A 24,775-nucleotide genomic window follows, 5' to 3' on the forward strand; every position below is an offset into this window, starting at 1 on the left:
GCGAAAAATTTGATATTTTAAAGTCCCTATTGTTCCTGAAGGAATTCTTAATATTAGGGCCCGAGCAGTGGCGGCGGCGGTGCCGCTGCGAGGCCCTATTGTTTTTGTAGGAATTCTTATTATTATTATTATTAGGGCCCGAGCAGCGACCGCTGCGAGGTCCCTATTGTTCCTGAAGGAATTCTTATTATTAGAGCCCGAGCAGCGGTGGCGGCGGTGCCGCTGCGAGGCCCTATTGTTTTTGTAGGAATTCTTCTTATTAGGGCCCGAGCAGCGACCGCTGCGAGGTCCCTATTGTTTCTGAAGGAATTCTTATTATTCTTCTTTTTAGGGCCCGAGCAGCGACCGCTGCGAGGTCCCTATTGTTCCTGAAGGAATTCTTATTAGGGCCCGAGCAGCGACCGCTGCGAGGTCCCTATTGTTCCTGAAGGAATTCTTATTAGGGCCCGAGCAGCGGCGGCGGCGGTGCCGCTGCGAGGCCCTATTGTTTTTGTAGGAATTCTTCTTCTTCTTATTATTATTAGGGCCCGAGCAGCGACCGCTGCGAGGTCCCTATTGTTCCTGAAGGAATTCTTATTATTCTTCTTCTTCTTCTTTTTCTTTGTTATTATTCTTTTCCGCAAACAACCACATTTTTGAGGCACTAAACATGAACGAAAACTCACCAAACTTTACACGCACATCAGGCCTGGCGAAAAATTTGATATTTTAAAGTCGCCATACATGATAACAGAAAAATGGCTCTGTAGCGCCACCTACATAGGTTTAACGGATCCCTGTCCCGCTACGATTGTCCTATGGCTACGAAAATTGTGTGGCACCTGTAGCACATCCAGATGAACAAAAACCTCTTTGATATGTGTACCCTAAAATAGACAGGAAGTGAGGTACGAGTATTTGAATGTCCAATTTTGGCCCATTTTTGCACATTTACAGGGGTCATACTTTTGCCCGCTTCTCCTACACGGTTAACCCGATTAACTTCAAACTTGGGCTGTACCATCTCAACACCTGGGACAACATCATGGTAAAAAATCTAAAGTTTTTGACATACTATATGACGGTGGCGGGGCATCAAATTTACAGTTTCAAAATTCTTACTTAACAAAGCATTGCCATGGTACGTTTAATTGAGAGCCACGAAAATTGGTACACATATGTAACAGACTATGATCTACAAAAAAGCCTGTTGGTGCCATATGCTAAACCTAACAGGAAGTCCGCCAGAGGCGAGGCATCAAATTTTGTGTTTCAAAATTCTTATTTAATGAAGCATTCCCGGCTGTACATTTCACCTAGAGTTACCCACATTTGAAGACATATGTAACAGCCCTCAAGGTACAAAAAACTCTTTTTGAACCATATGCTAAACCGAACAGGAAGTCCGCCGTTTTGATTTACTTTGGAACGTGTTGCCATTTTTTGGGCCATTTCATAGGGGTCTTATTTTAACGAACTCCTCCTACAGAGTTTATCCGATCATCTCCAAACTTGGTGTGATTCATCTTAAAATGTTGAAGATGAAAAGTTATTGAAAGCTTTTTATTTCGTCGCACGCTGTTGCCGTGGCATGCACAGTTTGCAAAGGAAAAACTTCCCTCTTAATGAAGCATTCACAGTTGTACGAAGCAGCTAGAGCTACGAAAATTTGGAGACAAATTTAACAGCCCACAATGTACAAAAAAGTCTCTTGGTGCCATGTGCTAAACCCAACAGGAAGTCCCGTAGGGGCCGGTCATCACATTTTGAGGTAAAAAAACTCCTCCTTAACGAAGCATTCCCGGTTGTACGTTTCACCTAGCGCTATGATAATTTAGAGGCATAAATAAGAGCCCACGATGTACAAAAAAGTCTCTTGGAACCATCTGCTAAACCAAACAGGAAGTCCGCCATTTTGATTTACGTTGGGATTTGTAGCTATTTTTTGGTGCCTTTTTTAGGGGTCATATTTTAACGAACTGCTCCTACAAAATTTATCCGACTGTCTTCAAACTTGGTGTGCTTCATCTTAAGATGTTTAAGATACAAAGTTATCGAAAGTTATTTATTTTGTCGCATGCCGTTTCATGGCGATGCATTGTTTGCCAAGTAAAATGCTGCTTTTTTTTGGTCTAAACGTGCAAAAACTCATGAAACTTTACACACACATCAGGCTTGTCATAAGCATGAATATTTTAGAGATTTCTTATTAAATTTGCAATAAATGCTTCAATAGCGCCCTCTAGACATTTTTATGAAGTCTTTCCGATTATATGATTCAGCTAGATGTGTGAATATTGGCAGGCATGCCTAATATATTCAAAAAGTATTCTATATAGCCATGTGCCAATCCATTTTGATTTTATTTTGTTAATTGTGCATCATTTTTGGCCTTTCCATGAAACTTTACAAACACAAAGCATGGCAAAAACGTTTAATTCTTCTTCTTTTTATTTGTTATTATTCTTTTCCGCAAACAATCACATTTTTGAGACACTAAACGTGAACGAAAACTCACCAAACTTTACACACACGTCAGGCCTGGCGAAAAATTTGATATTTTAAAGTCGCCATAGGTGATAACAGAAAAATGGCTCCATAGCGCCACCTACATAGGTTAAACAGATCCCTGGCCCGCTACGATTGTCCGACGGCTATGAAAATTGTGTGGCACCTGTAGCACATCCAGATGAACAAAAACCTCTTTGATGTGTGTACCCTAAAATAGACAGGAAGTGAGATATGAGTATTTAAATGTCCAATTTTGGCCAATTTTTGCACATTTACAGGGGTCATACTTTTGCCTGCTTCTCCTACACGGTTAATCCAATTGACTTCAAACTTGGGATGTACCATCTCAAGACCTGGGACAACACCATGGTAAAAAATCTAAAGTTTTCGACATACTATATGACGGCGGTGGGGCATCAAATTTAGAGTTTCAAAACTCTTACTAAACGTAGTATTGCCGGTTGTATGTTTAACCTAGAGCTACGAAAATTGGTACACATATGTAACAGACTATGACCTACAAAAAAGTCTGTTGGTGCCATATGCTAAACCCAACAGGAAGTCCGCCAGAGGCGGGGCATCAAATTTGGAGTTTCAAAATTCTTACTTAATGAAGCATTCCCGGCTGTACGTTTCACCTAGAGTTACCAAAATTTAAAGACATATGTAACAGCCCTCAAGGTACAAAAAACTCTTTTTGAACCATATGCTAAACCTAACAGAAAGTCCACCATTTTGATTTACTTTGGAACGTGTTCCCATTTTTTTGGCCATTTCATAGGGGTCCTATTTTAACGAACTCCTCTTACAGAGTTTATCCGATCATCTTCAAACTTGGTGTGATTCATCTTAAGATGTTGAAGATGAAAAGTTATTGAAAGCTTTTTATTTCGCTGCACGCTGTTGTCATGGCATGCACTTGTTTGCAAAGGAAAAAAATTCTTCTTAATGAAGAATTCTCAGTTGTACGAAGCAGCTAGAGCTACGAAAATTTGTAGACATATGTAACAGCCCACGATGTACAAAAAAAGTCTCTTGCTGCTTTGTGCTAAACCCAACAGGAAGTCCCGCAAGGGCCGGGCATCACTTTTTGAGCTAAAAAACTCCTCTTTAACGAAGCATTCCCGGTTGTACCTTTCACCTAGCGCTATGATAATTTGGAGGCATACATAAGAGCCCACGATGTACAAAAAAGTCTTTTAGAACCATATGCTAAGCCAAACAGGAAGTCCGGCATTTTGATTTACTTTGCTATTTGTAGCCATTTTTTGGGGGCCTTTTATAGGCCTCATATTTTCTACAAAACTTATCAGATTGTCTTCATTCTTTGGCATGTTTCATCTGAAGTATTGCCGGTTATACGTTTAATCTAGAGCTACGAAAATTGGTACACATATGTAACAGACTATGATCTACAAAAAAGCCTGTTGGTGCCATATGCTAAACCTAACAGGAAGTCCGCCAGAGGCAGGGCATCAAATTTTGCATTTCAAAATTTTTACTTAATGAAGCATTTCCGGCTGTACGTTTCACCTAGAGTGACCAAAATTTGAAGACATATGTAACAGCCCTCGAGGTACAAAAAACTCTTTTTGAACCATATGCTAAACCTAACAGGAAGTCTGCCATTTTGATTTACTTTGGAACATGTTGCCATTTTTTTGGCCATTTCATAGGGGTCTTATTTTAACGAACTCCTCCTACAGAGTTTATCCGATCATCTTCAAACTTGGTGTGATTCATCTTAAGATGTTGACGATGAAAAGTTATTGAAAGCTTTTTATTTCGTCGCACGCTGTTGTCGTGGCATGCACTGTTGGCAAAGGAAAAAAAAATCCTTCTTAATGCAGCGTTCCCAGTTGGACGAAGCAGCTCGAGCTACAAAAATTTGTAGACATATGTACACATTTGTCCACATATATATATTTACATATGCATGTAAAAAAATTATGTCAGGCTAAACTAAATGGTTGATTAGGCCCCACACATTCTCACCTTACCATACCCGGCCCTCTTTGCAAAAGGTTTGAACACTCCTGGCCTAAACCTAGGTGTATACTCAAACTATGCACGCACATAAAGCCTGGAACAAAATGTGTAATTTAGAGGGTTCTTGTTTTGTTTTTTGTATTCCTTATATTTCATGTCATTATACTTGACACACTATTTTTACTACTCACTGAATCAGTTATAAGAACATTTAATTGATACAATCCAATCACATCCTAGAGAATTGAAAACACATTCAATCATGAGGTTGTTAAGACACATTTACTTCTGTAGCACTTAACCACAAACAAGTTGCGACATCCCCTGATCTAACCCTCCAACCGGGCAAGGAAAAACTTTCAGGGGTCATATTTTAACGAACCCCTCCTACAAAATTTATCCGACTGTCTTCAAACTTGGTGTGTTTCATCTTAAGATGTTTAAGATGCAAAGTAATCGAAAGTTTTTTATTTTGTAACACGCTGTTGCCATAGCAATGCATTGTTTGTCAAGTGCTGCTTTTTTTTTTTATACACATGAAAACTCATGGAACTTTGCAAACACATCAGACTTGTCATGAACATGAATTTTCAGAGATTTATTGTGCAATTTGAAATAAATAGCGCCCTCTAGACCTTTTTATGAAGCATTTCCGATTGTATGATTATGCTAGACCTACAAAAAAGTATTATGTAGCCATTTGCCAAACCAAAGAGGAAGTCCGCTATTTTGATTTTATTTTGGGAATTATACATAATTTTTGGCCTTCTTCATTAAACTTTGCACAGACAAGGCATGGAAAAAACTAACATTTTAAATGGTCCTTGTTCCATGTAACAGTACCCCAACGTGCCAGTACCCTGACGTGCAAGTAACCCAACGTTGTGCTCAATAGCGCCCTCTATGCATTTTTATGGAGCATTTCCAATTGTATGATTCAAGCGATACACAACTAAAGATGACTTGACCTAGATTTGTGAAAACTGGGAGGCATACCTATTAGCTTAAGACCTACAAAAAGTATTCTGTAGCCGTATGCTAAACCTAAAAGGAAGTCCGCCATTTTGAATTTATTTTGGGAATTGCGCACCATATTTTGCGTTTTGATTAAACTTTGCACACACGGCTTGTCAAAAACATTTTAGATGGTCCTTGTCCTATTTGACAGTACCCCAACGTGCCAGTACCCCGACGTGCAAGTACCCCAACGTGGCACGCCTTTGCTGTAGCGATGCATTGTTTGCAAAGAATTGTTTTTTTTTTATATGATTCAGCTAGATGTGTGAATATTGGGAGGCATACCTATCAGCCGAATACCTCGACAAAGCATTCCATAGCAATGTGAACAAACACAAAAAGCATGGCAAAACATTTACAATTTAGACGGTTTCTTATGAAACAGTACCCTAACGTGCCAGTACCCCGACATGCAAATACCCCAACGTGGCACGGGTTGCGAGGGCCCTTTATAGCTGCTCGCAGCTCTAGTTATTCTTATTATTCTTCTCCGCAAACAATCGCATTTTTGAGACACTAAACGTGACCGAAAACTCACCAAACTTTACACGCACATCAGGCCTGGCGAAAAATTTGATATTTTAAAGTCGCCATACATGATAACAGAAAAATGGCTCTGTAGCCCCACCTACATAGGTTTAACGGATCCCTGTCCCGCTACGATTGTCCTATGGCTACGAAAATTGTGTGGCACCTGTAGCACATCCAGATGAACAAAAACCTCTTTGATATGTGTACCCTAAAATAGACAGGAAGTGAGGTATGAGTATTTGAATGTCCAATTTTGGCCCATTTTTGCACATTTACAGGGGTCATACTTTTGCCCGCTTCTCCTACACGGTTAACCCGATTGACTTCAAACTTGGGCTGTACCATCTCAACACCTGGGACAACATCATGGTAAAAAATCTAAAGTTTTTGACATACTATATGACGGTGGCGGGGCATCAAATTTACAGTTTCAAAATTCTTACTTAACGAAGCATTGCCGGTGGTACGTTTAATCGAGAGCTACGAAAATTGGTACACATATGTAACAGACTATGATCTACAAAAAAGCCTGTTGGTGCCATATGCTAAACCTAACAGGAAGTCCGCCAGGGGCGAGGCATCAAATTTTGTGTTTCAAAATTCTAACTTAATGAAGCATTCCCGGCTGTACATTTCACCTAGAGTTACCAATATTTGAAGACATATGTAACAGCCCTCAAGGTACAAAAAACTCTTTTTGAACCATATGCTAAACCGAACAGGAAGTCCGCCATTTTGATTTACTTTGGAACGTGTTGCCATTTTTTGGGCCATTTCATAGGGGTCTTATTTTAACGAACTCCTCCTACAGAGTTTATCCGATCATCTCCAAACTTGGTGTGATTCATCTTAAGATGTTGAAGATGAAAAGTTATTGAAAGCTTTTTATTTTGTCGCACGCTGTTGCCGTGGCATGCACAGTTTGCAAAGGAAAAAATTACTTCTTAATGAAGCATTCCCAGTTGTACGAAGCAGCTAGAGCTACGAAAATTTGGAGACAAATGTAACAGCCCACGATGTACAAAAAAGTCTCTTGGTGCCATGTGCTAAACCCAACAGGAAGGCCCGTAGGGGCCGGGCATCACATTTTGAGCTAAAAAACTCCTCTTTAACGAAGCATTCCCGGTTGTACGTTTCACCTAGCGCTATGATAATTTAGAGGCATACATAAGAGCCCACGATGTACAAAAAAGTCTCTTGGAACCATGTGCTAAACCAAACAGGAAGTCCGCCATTTTGATTTATGATGGGATTTGTAGCCTTTTTTTGTGGCCTTTTTTAGGGGTCATATTTTAACTCCTCCTACAAAATTCATCCGACCGTGTTCAAACTTGGTGTGTTTCATCTTAAGATGTTTAAGATGCAAATTTATCGAAAGTTTTTTATTTTGTCGCACGCTGCTGCTATAGCGATGCATTGGTTGCCAAGTAAAGTGCTGCTTTGTTTTTTTTTTATCTATACATGTGTGAAAACTCGGGAAACTTTGCACACACATCAGACTTGTCATTAACATGAATTTTTAGAGATTTCTTGTGCAATTTGCAATAAATCGCACCCTCTATACATATTTTATAGAGCATTTCCGATTGGATGATTCAAGCGCGAAATAACTAAAGATGACTTGACTTGACCTAGATTTGTGAAAACTCAGAGGCATACCTATTATATTATTATTATTTTTTGTACCTTACAAGATTATCTCTTGTGCCACATTAAACCCCTTTGCAGGCCTGAGCCAAACCACGGTCCATACATTTGATACCACTGCTTTATTTCAATGGTCAAGTACTTCATAACCACACCTACTTATGCTTGTCCTTGCATATATAGTAGACAACAAAGAGCTCTTTCAACAAAAGACATTTCCATCTCCAAAGTCATACAAGGTAAGCACTCTATAAATTCTGCAATCACTACACTTCTATTCCTAAATTATCACTTCAAATACCAACAATGGTTAATACAGCTACAAATTTCTTGTATGTTTATGAAGTATGATACTGTATTTATTTCTACTCCTTTGCTTTTCTACAGAACATGAACAAATCACCAAGCAAATTCTCTTTTGATAAAGACCCTCTAATCATCTCCATACGCAAAGATTGCCAACTTTTTCCGTAAGTATACAATACATAAACTAAACAGGACAACTTTCTCAATCATATACAGGATGCCATATATATATGTATTAAGTTCTCATTTATTAACAGGTTTGTTAAAGGCACCTTTAGTGTGTTTTTCTGTTTGTAATGTTTCTCCACGAGCACGTCTAGCCATTGATATCATGTAGAACACATATGCTAACCTTTTAGAGACAATTGAAGCTTACTTGCACAGTAGCCACTATCTTAACCACTTAATTCACATGTCTACTTGACAACTTATTACATGTAGTGAAATGGTACTTTGTGCGTCTTATGCTTTTTTCTGAACACTGCTTTTCAACTCTTTCCTTAAAACCAATACATGCGGTACTGTTATACTGTATAAATATATATGTCCGTGTGTATATATTTGTATATTCTTTCAAATAAACTCGTTTTGACACACACAGCCATTGAGTAACATGCAACACGACCACAACGTTTTGCACCAACACGTTACCTCTGCTATTTAGAATCATGGAATCTAACATGACTGATTTTCATTGAATGCTTTGTCATTACAGTATGCATGCATTGATCATGCTTTCAGTCGCAACGACTTATACCAGCGCAGCCTTGATCTTCATTCCCAAATGAACCAACTAGTCCATGTGACTCGAGTCAATCGAGCACTTGAAAAACAGATAGACTTCAAAACCAAGCTTGTGAAAGAACTCCAGACTGCATTGGATATAAAGGATGCATGTGATGCATTTGTCCGTGATGGTAAGCTATATGACATGGAAGACACACAAACACTAACACAGCAAGCATCCCCATCCTACACATTGTGTATAATGAATGACATGTTTGACAATGGACATTTTTACATTTTTTTGTTAATGCACGTTCCTTTTTTTCTGTTAGGAATATCTTGAAGGTAACATTGGACTGTTAACTAAAACACTGACTGATTATTGAGCCGCAATTTCTCAATGTATATAATGTGAATACATACTACACTTGATTACTTTCAAATGTGACTGATATCATGTAGCTATGCTGTGATCTTGCCCTCTTTCATCCACTGATAGACACTTCAAAGTTCTTTTTTTTCTGTATCTTCTCAAAATAACTGACATATTCATGGAAAAGATTGTATTTAAATTCTATCATTATTAATTACTATTATTATGTTTATGTCTTTGCCCCTGATTATGATGTTTCTATACCATAGATTTTTTTTTTAAACATTTTTGGACATACTGTGACTTGACCTTTACAATACTAATTTTTACTAAGAAAAAATCAATCACACACCATAATATTTTATACTTATCCTGCATGTATCTGGACACACCATGCCAAATTTTACACTTACATAACCATTTATGTACCTGTCGTATCCTTACTTTTATTCATCATTTCATCACACAATCCTAAAACATTGCTTTTTGACCCAGAGGATTCAACTATACCATTTTTGCGTGTCTTATTACTTACTAGCTATATTATTTATTAACGGGCAAAAACTATGAATATAAGATCACCGTCAAATATTACGTCTGTAATATCCATATACAGTGCATTACATAATATGCATTTGTATTAAGACACTACCATGCTAAAAATATGCACACGACTGTTCTGTAAACTACACCTAAGACAACCAAACTTCACAGATCTAACATGATTCTTCATTCTTTTTTGTTCTACAGATGTATCAAATGCTGCCACACAGACAGAAGAAGCCACTGAGGACATGCACGAAGACGATGATCACAATATAACAGGACAGGTTAACCCCCCTGAAGTTTTAGCCCGCAGGTCAAAGCGTCCTAGGACTAATTCATCCATGGAGGTTACATTATCCTAAGACAGACTATGTGCTAACCCAAACTCTTTGACCCCAAGGGATTCATCTGTCCCAGAAAACTTTTACACTAAAGAGTTTATCTGTCCTAGGGCGCTGTTAACCCCAGGTTAAAGTGTTATTTAATCTGTCCTGTTACAACAGCTATACATAAACAGCTGCATTCCTCTCCTGTTCCATCTCTCGCACTTCTTTCATCTCTTTTTCTCCTCTACTTATACCTATGCTTGCTCATGTGCTTTTTTCCCCTTTAGATGATGTCATTGGTTAGCCTGCTTCAAAGCTACATTTTTTCTTGAATAACTGTCACACATTTACTGTTTGCTGGACCCTACAAAACTGTCACAATACTTCACTATGTCATGAATACATATGTGTTGCACAGCGACACCACATTAAGAGTCATCAAAAAGCTTTTTATTTGATCACACACCATCTCTGTGCCATGCAATGTTTTCAAATGAACAGATGCTGGTTTTGAATATCAAACGAGCGACTTTTCATGAAACTTTGCACACACATCAGAAAGTCCACACTTTTGAATTTATTTTGGGAATTGTGCATCATTTTTGGCCTTTTACTGCACCTTTTTACACACAAGGCACGGCAAATGCATTTCTATTTTCCATGGTCCTTGTCTATTTAACAGTACCCCAACGTGCAAGTCCCCCGACTTGCATATACCCCAACGTGGCCCGGGTTGCGAGGGCCCTTTATAGCTGCTCGCAGCTCTAGTTATTCTTCTTCTTCTTCTTCTTCTTCTTTATTCTCCGCAAACGATCGCGATTTTGGGTACCTAAACATTCACGAAAACTCACCGAACTTTGCGCACTCTTCGGGCCCGGCGAAAAATTTGATATTATGAAGGCGTCATAACAACGCGACTCTATAGCGCCCCCTAGCGTAGAAAAATAATAACCAAGCCCGGCACGTTTGAGCTAGAGCAACGAAAATTGGCAGGCACGTGTAGCACCCCGAGACGCACAAAAAAGTCTATTGGGACCATGTAGCTAAAATGTACAGGAAATGAGCTATGAATTTTTTAATGTCCAATTTTGGCCTATTTTGGCACATTCACTGTGGTCATGCTTTTTCCCCCTTTGCAAACATTTTTCATCCAGTTGACTTCAAAATTGGCATTTATCATCTCAAGACCTGAGACAACAACTGGGCAAAACATCTTGCCTTTTTGAAATACTATATGACGGGGGCGGGGCATCAAATATTGCCTTGAAAATTTCATTTGTCCAGAAAGAGCAAATGCTTAATAACTCCCATGTTCAAGCTCCGAAAAATCTCAAACTTCTCAGACAACGTAATAGTCACGGCCTGAAAACATCTATATGATAAAATTCAGTTATACATATAGCGCCACCTAGTGGTAACAATAAATGTCATACTTTACGTTTTTAGCTACTGTGCTGAGCTCGTTGAAGGGATCCAGTTGAAAATTGGTCAGAAAAGCCTTAAGATGTTGATCATGCCCCATACCGAATATTGTAACTTTTCGCCAAAGGGCGTGGCCGCTACGGTGACGCAAAGTCTGAAGATTTTTCGTGACAATAAAAGCTGCATTAACTTGACCGAGATGATCCTATCTTCTCAAAATTTCACACATTTGATGAGAGTCCAGCCCTAAAGACATCTACGAACTTATATTTCATCTTACTGATAGCGCCACCTAGTGGCATTTTTTTTTTCTTACGAATTTTCTTCTACGTTTTTGTCCAAACATGTTAACTGGACCTACCTCAGATTTGCTCAGATGAGGGTTTCGGCCTTCCTGATGTCACAACATGAAGTTTGTGAGTTTTCGTGAATTGCTGTGGGCGTGGCTAAGCGCTGTTCGCCAAGAAAACAACGCTGGTTTTGAGGGTCTAAACATGCACAGAAACTCATGAAACTTGGCACACACATCTGGCCTGGTAAAATTAGCAATATTTTAATGTTGATTGTGCTATTTTTACAAAAATGACTCAATAGCGCCCCCTAGAAAATTTTAACGAAGCAGCCCCGGTTGTACGTTTAAGCAAGAACGACAAATATTTTTAGGTGTATGAGGGAGCCCAAGACCTACAAAAAAGTCTCTTGGAACCATATGCTAAAATGAACAGGAAGTGAGCTACGAATTTTTGAATGTCCCATTTTTGATGATTTTTGCACATTTACAGGGGGCATACTTTTGCCCACTTCTTCTCCACGTTTCATCCGACTGAGTTAAGACTTGACCTGGACAATGACAGGGTGGGAAATCTTGACTTTTCGAAATACTATATGATGAGGGCGTGGCATCAAAATTTGTGTTTCGCAATGAAAAAGGATATGCTTGATAACTCCCCGGTACATGCTCCAAAAAATCCCAAACTTGACATGTATGTTTATCGTCAAGGCCTGAAGTTATCTCTATGACAACATTCAGTTATATATGCAGCGCCACCTAGCCCTTGAGGCATAAAAAAAAAAATACCCCACATACGGTATTTTGTACAAAAAATGTAAACTCATTCTAAGTGTGATAACTCAGTCATTTATGAATATTCTTTTAGTTTCCACCACTCAAAATGTTCACTGGCATCAGACTTATCCAAACATATATATATTTTTATTTATTTTTGATAGCCTCTGTGGACATTAAAAGCAATATCGTGAATGAAGGATATGCTTAATAACTCCACGATACATGCTCCAAAAAAAATCCCACACTTGACATGTATGCTTATAATCAAGGCCTGAAGGTATCTCTATGACAACATTCAGTTATAAATACAGCGCCATCTAGCCCTTGAGGCATATTATATAAAAAAAAAAAAAAACACCTACGGTATTTTGTACAAAAAATGTAAACTCATTCTAAGTGTGATAACTAAGTCATTTATGAATATTCTTTTAGTTTCCACCACTCAAATTGTTCACTGGCTTCACACCGATCCAAACGTATGTACGTTTCCATTTTGTTTTATTCATTTTTGATTGCCCCTTTGGACAATAAAAGTAACATTGTGCAATGAGTACAACGAGCGATGATGTCTATATACACTTTTACAAAAAAATACCAATCAGGGCAACTCATTGCCTAAAAATAAAAAAGGACGCTGATTTTTGCAGGTCTTAACAATCACCAAAACCCGTTGAGCTTGACACAGACTGGCAAAAAAAAAATTCTACATGTAAACGTTTATTATGCCATTTTCAAAGAAATTTTGCTTCCAATATGCCAGTACCCCAACGTGCCAGTACCCTAACGTGCAAGTACCCCAACGTGCAAGGACCCCAACGTGGCCCGGGCTGCGAGGGCCCTTTATAGCTGCTCGCAGCTCTAGTTCTTCTTCTTTTTCTTTGTTATTATTCTTTTCCGCAAACAACCACATTTTTGAGGCACTAAACATGAACGAAAACTCACCAAACTTTACACGCAGATCGGGCCTGGCGAAAAATTTGATATTTTAAAGTCGCCATACATGATAACAGAAAAATGGCTCTGTAGCGCCACCTACATAGGTTTAACGGATCCCTGTCCCGCTACGATTGTCCTATGGCTACGAAAATTGTGTGGCACCTGTAGCACATCCAGATGAACAAAAACCTCTTTGATATGTGTACCCTAAAATAGACAGGAAGTGAGGTATGAGTATTTGAATGTCCAATTTTGGCCCATTTTTGCACATTTACAGGGGTCATACTTTTGCCCGCTTCTCCTACACGGTTAACCCGATTGACTTCAAACTTGGGATGTACCATCTCAAGACCTGGGACAACACCATGGTAAAAAATCTAAAGTTTTTGATATACTATATGACGGCGGTGGCGCATCAAATTTAGAGTTGAAAAATTCTTACTTCACGAAGCATTGCCGGTTGTACGTTTAATCTAGAGCTACGAAAATTTGTACACATATGTAAAAGGCTATGACCTACAAAAAAGCCTGTTGGTGCCATATGCTAAACCTAACAGGAAGTCCGCCAGAGGCGAGGCATCAAATTTTGTGTTTCAAAATTCTTATTTAATGAAGCATTCCCGGCTGTACATTTCACCTAGAGTTACCAACATTTGAAGACATATGTAACAGCCCTCAAGGTACAAAAAACTCTTTTTGAACCATATGCTAAACCTAACAGGGCGTCCGCCATTTTGATTTACTTTGGAATGTGTTGCCATTTTTTGGGCCATTTCATAGGGGTCTTATTTTAACGAACTCCTCCTACAGAGTTTATCCGATCATCTCCAAACTTGGTGTGATTCATCTTAAGATGTTGAAGATGAAAAGTTATTAAAAGCTTTTTATTTCGTCGCACGCTGTTGCCGTGGCATGCACAGTTTGCAAAGGAAAAAATTCCCTCTTAATGAAGCATTCCCAGTTGTACGAAGCAGCGAGAGCTACGAAAATTTGGAGACAAATTTAACATCCCACGATGTACAAAAAAGTCTCTTGGTGCCATGTGCTAAACCCAACAGGAAGTCCCGTAGGGGCCGGTCATCACATTTTGAGGTAAAAAACTCCTCTTTAACGAAGCATTCCCGGTTGTACGTTTTACCTAGAGTTACCAAAATTTGAAGACATATGTAACAGGCCTCGAGGTACAAAAAACTCTCTTTGAAACATATGCTAACCCCAACAGGAAGTCTGCCATTTTGATTTACTGTGGAACGTGTTGCCATTTTTTTGGCCATTTCATAGGGGTCTCATTTTAACGAAGTCCTCCTACAGAGTTTATCCGATCATCTTCAAACTTGGTGTGATTCATCTTAAGACGTTGACGATGAAAATTTATTGAAAGCTTTTTATTTCGTCGCACGCTGTTGTCGTGGCATGCACTTGTTTGCAAAGGAAAAAAATTCTTCTTAATGAAGAATTCCCAGTTGTACGAAGCAGCTAGACCTACAAAAATTTGTAGACATATGTAACAGCCCACAATGTACAAAAAAGTCTCTTGGTGCTATGTGCTAAACACAACAGGAAGTCCCCCAGGGGCCGGGCATCACATTTTGAGCAAAAAAACTCCTCTTTAACAAAGCATTCCCGGTTGTACGTTTTACCTAGAGTTACCAAAATTTGAAGACATATGTAACAGGCCTCGAGGTACAAAAAACTCTTTTTGAACCATATGCTAAAACTAACAGGAAGTCCGCCATTTTGATTTACTTTGGAACGTGTGGCCATTTTTGGGCCATTTCATAGGGGTCTTATTTTAACGAACTCCTACAGAGTTTATCCGATCATCTTCAAACTTGGTGTGATTCATCTTAAGATGTTGACGATGAAAATTTATTGAAAGTTTTTTATTTCGTCGCACGCTGTTGTCGTGGCATGCACTTGTTTGCAAAGGAAAAAAAATCCTTCTTAATGAAGCATTCCCAGTTGTACGAAGCAGCGAGAGCTACGAAAATTTGTAGACATATGTAACAGCCCACGATGTACAAAAAAAAGTCTCTTGGTGCCATATACTAAACCCAACAGGAAGTCCCCCAGGGGCCAGGCATCACATTTTGTGCTAAAAAAAAAAAAATACTCCTCTTTAACGAAGCATTCACGGCTGTACGTTTCACCTAGAGCTATGATAATTTGGAGGCATACATAAGAGCCCACGATGTACAAAAAAGTCTCTTGGAACCATATGCTAAACCAAACAGGAAGTCTGACATTTTGATTTACTTTGGTATTTGTAGCCACTTTTTGGGGCCGTTTATAGGGGTCACATTTTCTGCAAAACTTATCACATCGTCTTCATTCTTTGGCATGTTTCATCTTAAGATATTTTAGATGAAAAGTTATTGAATTTTTTTTATTTTGTCACACGCCTTTGCTGTAGCGATGCATTGTATGCAAAGAAAAATTTTTTTTGAGAGTCTAAACATGGGCAAAAACTCACAAAATTTTGCACACAGATCAGATCTCTCACGAACATGAATATTTTATAATTTGTTGTGCAATTTGTAATAAATGGCTCAATAGCGCCGTCTAGATATTTTTATGAAGTATATCCGATTATATGGTTCAGCGAGATGTGTGAATATTGGGAGGCATACCTATCAGCCTAATACCTCCAAAAATTATTCTATAGCCATGTGCCAATCCATTTTGATTTTATTTTAATTGTGCATCATTTTTGGCCTTCCATGAAACTTTGCAAACACAAAGCATTTCAAAAACATTTACAATTTAGACGGTTTCCTATGAAACAGTACCCCAACATGCCAGTACAATTTTTGCACATTTACAGGGGGTCATACTTTTGCCCGCTTCTCCTACACGGTTAACCCGATTGACTTCAAACTTGGGATGTACCATCTCAACACCTGGGACAACATCACTGTAAAAAATCTAAAGTTTTTGATATACTATATGACGGCGGTGGCGCATCAAATTTAGAGTTGAAAAATTCTTACTTCACGAAGCATTGCCGGTTGTACGTTTAATCTAGAGCTACGAAAATTGGTACACATATGTAACAGGCTATGACCTACAAAAAAGTCTGTTAGTGCCATATGCTAAACCTAATAGGAAGTCCGCCAGAGGCGGGGCATCAAATTTTGCGTTTCAAAATTCTTACTAAAAGAAGCATTCCCGGCTGTACGTTTCACCTAAAGTTACCAAAATTTGAAGACATATGTAACAGCCCTCAAGGTACAAAAAACTCTTTTTGAACCATATGCTAAACCTAACAGAAAGTCCACCATTTTGATTTACTTTGGAACGTGTTGCCATTTTTTTGGCCATTTCATTGGGGTCTTATTTTAACGAACTCCTCCTACAGTGTTTAGCCGATCATCTTCAAACTTGGTGTGATTCATCTTAAGATGTTGAAGATGAAAAGTTATTGAAAGCTTTGTATTTCGTCGCACGCTGTTGTCGTGGCATGCACTTTTTGCAAAGGAAAAAAATCCTTCTTAATGAAGCATTCCCATTTGTACGAAGCAGCTAGAGCTACGAAAATTTGTAGACATATATAACAGCACAAGATGTACAAAAAAAGTCTCTTGGTGCCCTGTGCTAAACCCAACAGGAAGTCCCCCAGGGGCCGGGCATCACATTTTGAGCTAAAAAACTCCTCTTTAACAAAGCATACCCGGCTGTACGTTTCACCTAGAGTTACCAAAATTTGTAGAGGTATATAACAGCCCTCGAGGTCCAAAAAACTTTTTTTGAACCATATGCTAAACCTAACAGGACGTCCACCATTTTGATTTACTTTGGAATGTGTTGCCATTTTTTTTTGGCCATTTCATAAGGGTCATATTTTAACGAACTCCTCCTACAGAGTTTATCCGATCATCTTCAAACTAGGTGTGACTCATCTTAAGATGTTGAAGATGAAAAGTTATTGAAAGTTTTTTATTTCGTCGCACGCTGTTGTCGTGGCATGCACTTTCTGCAAAGGAAAAAAATCCTTCTTAATGAAGCATTCCCAGTTGTACGAAGCAGCTAGAGCTACGAAAAATTGTAGACATATGTAACAGCCCTGGATGTACAAAAAAAGTCTCTTGGTGCCATGCGCTAAACCCAACAGGAAGTCCCCCAGGGGCCGGGCATCACATTTTGAGCTAAAAAACTCCTCTTTAACGAAGCATTCCCGGTTGTACATTTCACCTAGCGCTATGATAATTTGCAGGCATACATAAACATAAGAGCCCACGATGTACAAAAAAAAGTCTCTTGGAACCATGTGCTAAACCAAACAGGAAGTCCGCCATTTTGATTTATGATGGGATTTGTTGCCATTTTTTGTGGCCTTTTTCAGGGGTCATATTTTAACGAACCCCTCCTACAAAATATCTCTATGACAACATTCAGTTATATATGCAGCGACACCGAGCCCTTGAGGCATGAAAAAAAATACCCCACTTACGATATTTTTACAGAAATTGTAAACTCATTCTCAGTGTGATAACTAAGTCATTTATAAATATTCTTTTACTCTCCACCACTAAGAAATGTTCACTGGCATCAGACCTATCCAAACATATGTATTTTTTATTTAGTTTTATTTATTTTTGAGAGCCTCTATGGAAGTTAAAACCAGTATCGTGAATGAAGGATATGCTTAATAACTCCCCGGTACATGCTCCAAAATATCCCAAACTTGACATGTATGTTTATAGTCAAGCCCTGAAGCTATCTCTATGACAACATTCAGTTATATATACAGCGCCACCTAGCCCTTGAGGCATAAAAAAAAAGCAACCCCACTTACGGTATTTTGTACAAAATTTGTGAACTCATTGTGTTATAACTAAGTCATTTATGAATATTCTTTTACTTTCCACTACTCAAGATGTTCACTGGTATCAGACCGATCCAAACATATGTACTTTTTTATTTAGTTTTATTTATTTTTGATAGCCTCTATGGACAATAAAAGCAACATCATGCAATGAGTACGAGCGACGATGGGTATATATACTTTTGCAAGAAATACCAATCAGGTCAACTCATTCCCAAAAAATAAAAAAGGACGCTGATTTTTGCAGATCTTAACAATCACCAAAACCCATTGAGCTTGACACACACATCACACCTGGCAAAAAAAATCCACATGTAAAGGTTTATCATGCCATGTTCAAAGAAATTTTGCTCTTAATGTGCCAGTACCCCAACTTGCGAGTACCACAACATGCAAGTTCCCCAACGTGCAAGTACCCCAACGTGGCCCGGGCTGCGAGAGCCCTTTATAGCTGGTCGCAGTTCTAGTTAGGGCCCGAGCAGCGGCGGCACCGGCGGCGGTGCCGCTGCGAGGCACTATTGTTTTTGTAGGAATTCTTCTTATTAGGGCCCGAGCAGCGGGGGCGGCGGTGCCGCTGCGAGGCCCTATTGTTTTTCAAGGAATTCTTATTAGGGCCCGAGCAGCGGCCGCTGCGAGGTCCCTATTGTTTCTGAAGAAATTCTTATTATTATTATTATTCTTTTTCTTTGTTCTTATTATTTTCCGAAAACAATCACATTTTTGAGACACGAAACATGAACGAAAACTCACCAAACTTTACACGCAGATCGGGCCTGGCGAAAAATTTGATATTTTAAAGTCGCCATACATGATAACAGAAAAATGGCTCTGTAGCGCCACCTACATAGGTTTAACGGATCCCTGTCCCGCTACGATTGTCCTATGGCTACGAAAATTGTGTGGCACCTGTAGCACATTCAGATGAACAAAAACCTCTTTGATATATGTACCCTAAAATAGACAGGAATTGAGGTATGAGTATTTGAATGTCCAATTTTGCCCATTTCTGCACATTTACAGGGGTCATACCTTTGCCCGCTTCTCCTACACGGTTAACCCGATTAACTTCAAACTTGGGCTGTACCATCTCAACACCTGGGACAACATCAAACTTATTTTAACGAACTCCTCCTACAGTGTTTATCCGATCATCTTCAAACTTGGTGTGATTCATCTTAAGATGTTGAAGATGAAAAGTTATTGAAAGCTTTTTATTTCGTCGCACGCAGTTGTCGTGGCATGCACTGTTTGCAAAGGGAAAAAAAATCTTAAAGAACGGAAATTTGGAGACATATCTAACAGCCCATGATGTACAAAAAAAGTCTCTTGGTGCCATGTGCTAAACCCAACAGGAAGTCCCTCAGGGGCCGGGCATCACATTTTGAGCTAAAAAAAACTCCTCTTTAACGAAGCATGCTGTACGTTTCACCTAGATTTACCAAAATTTGAAGAGGTATCTAACAGCCCTGGAGGTACAAAAAACTCTTTTTTGAACCATATGCTAAACCTAACAGGAAGTCCGCCATTTTGATTTACTTTGGAATGTGTTGCCATTTTTTTTTGGCCATTTCATAGGGGTCTTATTTTAATGAACTCCTCCTACAGAGTTTATCCCATCATCTTCAAACTTGGTGTAATTCATTTTAAGATGTTGAAGATGAAAAGTTATTGAAAGCTTTTTATTTTGTCGCACGCTGTTGCCGTGGCATGCACTTGTTTGCAAAGGAAAAAAATTCTTCTTAAGAAAGAATTCCCAGTTGTACGAAGCAGCTAGAGCTACGAAAATTTGTAGACATATGTAACAGCTCACAATGTACAACAAAGTCTCTTGGTGCTATGTGCTACCCCAACAGGAAGTCCCCCAGGGGCCGGGCATCACATTTTGAGCTAAAAAACTCCTCTTTAACGAAGCATTCCCGGTTGTACGTTTCACCTAGCGCTATGATAATTTGGAGGCATACATAAGAGCCCACGATGTACAAAAAAAGTCTCTTGGAACCCTCTGCTAAACCAAACAGGAAGTCCACCATTTTGATTTACGTCGGGATTTGTAGCCATTTTTTGTGGCCTTTTTTAGGGGTCATTTTAACGAACTCCTCCTACAAAATTCATCCGACCGTCTTCAAACTTGATGTGTTTCATCTTAACATTTTTAAGATGCTAAGTTATCGAAAGTTGTTTATTTTGTCGCACGCTGTTGCCATAGCGATGCAATGTTTGCCAAGTAAAGTACTGCTTTTTTTTTTTTGGTATATACATGTGTGAAAACTCATGAAACTTTGCACACACATCAGAATTGTCATGAACATGAATTTTTAGAGATTTCTTGTGCAATTTGCAATAATTAGCGCCCTCTAGACATTTTTATGGAGCATTTCCAATTGTATGATTCATGCGCGCTATATAACTAAAGATGACTTGACTTTTTGTGATTTGTGAACACTGGGAGACATACCTATTAGCCAAAGACCTACAAAAAGTATTCTGTAGCCGTATGCTAAACCTAAAAGGAAGTCCGCCGTTTTGAATTAATTTTGGGAATTGCACACCATCTTTTGCCTTTTGATAAAACTGCACACACAAGGATTGTCAAAAACATTTTAGATGGTCCTTGTCCTATTTGACAGTACCCCAACGTGCCAGTACCCCGACGTGCAAGTACCCCAACGTGGCCCGGGTTGCGAGGGCCCTTTATAGCTGCTCGCAGCTCCAGTTAGGGCCCGAGCAGCGGCGGCACCGGCGGCGGTGCCGCTGCGAGGCCCTATTGTTTTTGTAGGAATTCTTATTATTATTATTAAGGCCCGAGCAGCGGCGGCGATGCCACTGCGAGGCCCTATTGTTTTTGAAGGAATTCTTATTATTATTATTATTATTATTATTATTATTCTCCGCAAACGATCGAATTTTTGAGACACTAAACGTGAACGAAAACTTAACAAATTTTACACACACATCAGACCTGGCGAAAAATTTGATATTTTAAAGTCGCCATACATGATAACAGAAAAATGGCTCTGGAGCGCCACCTACATAGGTTAAACGGATCCCTGTCCCGCTATGATTGTCCTACGGCTATGAAAATTGTGTGGCACCTGTAGCACATCCAGATGAACAAATACCTCTTTGATATGTGTAACGATTATTGGCCGGTTGTAACTTTTTGCAACCTCAGTTCCAAAGGAATTCCACTCCTATGGCCTGGACAGGCCACCGTGGGGGTGGGGAGGACAAGAACATCCCCCACAAACAGCCACACATTTTCTGACTGACACGCGCGCACGCACACACACACACACGTCAGAACAGTAAAAGTCTTCTTAGAAACTTGACTTTCTTATTTTGCAACAGAACAATGAATTATGAAATGTTATGTTTGCCATTTGTGAAATGTTGACTCCATGAAATGTCATGAAAATGTTCCATTGCAGTGGCAGATTCTCCACTAAACTTTCATGTGTATGCACGTTTTAACAATGTAAGCTAGGTAACATTTCATTTGAGGTATTCAATTGTACGTGTTGCATTGATTGAATTCTGACCTTAGAATTTCAACAAACATGGGATCCAGATTCAATCTGATTAGTCTCTACCAAAACCCTCTCTAAGCTGGTAACTTTCCACTGTGGTCTCACCGGCCCCCTGGTGTGGAGGCCGCCGCCCTCCCAATTTAAAAAGCACGCTCCCTGCTTGCTGCTCGCTCTCTTCTTCGCTGCTCTTTGGCTACCGCTCTCTTCACTGCTCCTTGGCTCCTCTTAGCTCTTTCCTGGTCTCCATCGGCGTGGCTGCCAGACAAAGGGCTAGCCCAGCTAGCTTAACCTCCAGCACACGGCAACGCACAGAAGCCATCGCGTGTAGCGACAGGCGCAGCGAAACACGCTGCTTTTAGTCCCTGCAAAGGCTCAACGGATGGTGCTTTTCCCAAGCACCCTGAGGCCTCCACCAAGAGGGCCCCTTCCCAGCCAGCAGGTTAACCCCGTGACGCTCAGTTGGCCAGCCGGACGACCTGTCTCTCCCTCTCCTGAACTGAACCTTCTCCATTCTATCTTCAAACGGGCTTGGCGAGTCTCCATCCAGGGTCCTGCTTCTCAGACCAACCCCATCTGTAAGTGCAACTTTGCAGGCCTTCGCCCTAGTACAAATTGGTGCAAACTAGGTTGATTGTGGGTCCCATGTTGGTTTAAGAAATCTATCACCTTGGCTAAGACCGTTTCTCTTTTCTTCTTTTTTCTCCTTTGATTATTTTTATTATTTTAGTTCTCGTTTCATTTCCTATCATAGTAGTTAGTTTTGCTTCTTTAAATTCTAAGTAGATTATCCCACCTAGGTTAAAGAATAAACGTGCACAAAACTCAAAACCTGGTTTACTGTGTGTGTGTTTCATCAATTTATAGTGACCTCTAAGCTGAACAAAGAACTCACAAAATTGTAGTAAGGGCACAACCTTCATTTTAATGACTGATTCAACGAGGTTCTCATCTGTTATCCTGATAAAATTATCAAAAAGAGATGTGGTGCTCCGCAGGCAAGCTCAACTTAATTTAAGTCTCCTTCAATTAATGAGCCAATTGATTATTAATTTAATAATTAACAATTATTGATTTAATAATTAATTGGACCGATTTCCCTTACATATGTGTACCCTAAAATAGACAGCAAGTGAGATATGAGTATTTAAATGTCCAATTTTGGCCCATTTTTGCACATTTACAGGCGTCATACTTTTGCCCGCTTCTCCTACACAGTGAACCCGATTGACTTCAAACTTGGGATGTACCATCTCAACACCTGGGACAACATCATAGTAAAAAATCAAAAGTTTTTGACATACTATATGATGGCGGCGGGGCATCAAATTTAGAGTTTAAAAATTCTTACTTAACGAAGCATTGCCGGTTGTACGTTTAATCTAGACCTACGAAAATTTGTACACATATGTAACAGACTATGACCTACAAAAAACTCTTTTTGAACCATGTGCTAAACCTAACAGGAAGTCCACCCTTTTGATTTACTTTGGAACGTGTGTTTCATCTTAAGATGTTTAAGATGCAAAGTTATCGAAAGTTTTTTATTTTGTCACACGCTGTTGCCATAGCAATGCATTGTTTGCCAAGTGCTGCTTTTTTTTTATCTATACATGTGTGAAAACTCATGAAACTTTGCACACACATCAGACTTGTCATGAACATGAATTTATAGAGATTCATTGTGCAATTTGCAATAAATAGCGCCCTCTAGACATTTTTATGAAGCATTTCCGATTGTGTGATTATGCTAGATTTGTGAAAATTAGGACAGACCCCTATCAGCCTAAGACCTACAAAAAATTATTATGTAGCCATTTGCCAAACCAAAGAGGAAGTCCGCTATTTTGATTTTCTTTTGGGAATTATACTTCATTTTGGGCCTTTTTCATTAAACTTTGCACACACAAGGCATGGAAAAAAATAACATTTTAAATGGTCCTTGTTCCATGTAACAGTACCCCAACGTGCCAGTACCCTGACGTGCAAGTAACCCAACGTTGTACTCAATAGCGCCCTCTATGCATTTGTATGGAGCATTTCCAATTGTATGATTCAAGCGATACACAACTAAAGATGACTTGACCTAGATTTGTGAAAACTGGGAGGCATACCTATTAGCTTAAGACCTACAAAAAGTATTCTGTAGTTGTATGCTAAACCTAAAAGGATGTCCGCCATTTTGAATTTATGTTGGGAATTGCACACCATCTTTGGCCTTTTGATAAAACTTTGCACACACTCGGCTTGTCAAAAACATTTTAGATGGTCCTTGTCCTATTTGACAGTACCCCAACGTGCCAGTACCCCGACGTGCAAGTACCCCAACGTGGCCCAGGTTGCGAGGGCCCTTCATAGCTGCTCGCAGCTCTAGTTAAGTAAGAATTTTCAAACGCAAAATTTGATGCCCCGCCTCTGGCGGACTTCCTGTTGGGTTTAGCATATGGCACCAACAGACTTTTTTGTAGGTCATAGTCTGTTACATATGTGTACCAATTTTCGTAGCTCTAGATTAAACGTACAACCGGCAATGCTTCTTTAAGTAAGAATTTTTAAACTCTAAATTTGATGCCCGCCCCCCGTCATATAGTATGTCAAAAACTTTTGATTTTTTACCACGATGTTGTCCCAGGTGTTGAGATGGTACAGCCCAAGTTTGAAGTCAATCGGGTTAACCGTGTAGGAGAAGTGGGCAAAAGTATGACCCCTGTAAATGTGCAAAAATGGGCCAAAATTGGACATTCAAATGATCATACCTCACTTCCTGTCTATTTTAGGGTACACCTATCAAAGAGGTTTTTGTTCATCTGGATGTGCGACAGGTGCCAACAATTTTCGTAGCCGTAGGACAATCGTAGCGGGACAGGGATCCGTTAAACCTATGTAGGTGGCGCTACAGAGCCATTTTTCTGTTATCATGTATGGCGACTTTAAAATATAAAATTTTTCGCCAGGCCTGATGTGCGTGTAAAGTTTGGTGAGTTTTCGTTCACGTTTAGTGTCTCAAAAATGCGATTGTTTGCGGAGAAGAATAATAATAATAATAAG

At 39.4% G+C, this 24,775-nt stretch overlaps 1 protein-coding gene and 1 long non-coding RNA gene across 6 annotated transcripts in view; one reads left to right on the plus strand and one right to left on the minus strand.

The window, feature by feature from the left end:
* The window catches only part of rad51 (RAD51 recombinase), a 192,844-nt gene that overhangs the window by 117,361 nt on the left and 50,708 nt on the right, over positions 1-24,775 (minus strand). The window lies entirely within an intron of this gene.
* On the plus strand, positions 8,005-10,663 carry LOC144009901 (uncharacterized). The gene is made up of 3 exons (XR_013281064.1): positions 8,005-8,144; positions 8,696-8,897; positions 9,830-10,663. It is a non-coding gene; the product is annotated as an uncharacterized LOC144009901 (long non-coding RNA).

This window comes from Festucalex cinctus, chromosome 21 (assembly GCF_051991245.1).
Source record: "Festucalex cinctus isolate MCC-2025b chromosome 21, RoL_Fcin_1.0, whole genome shotgun sequence".
In the NCBI taxonomy this organism is placed as follows: domain Eukaryota; kingdom Metazoa; phylum Chordata; class Actinopteri; order Syngnathiformes; family Syngnathidae; genus Festucalex; species Festucalex cinctus.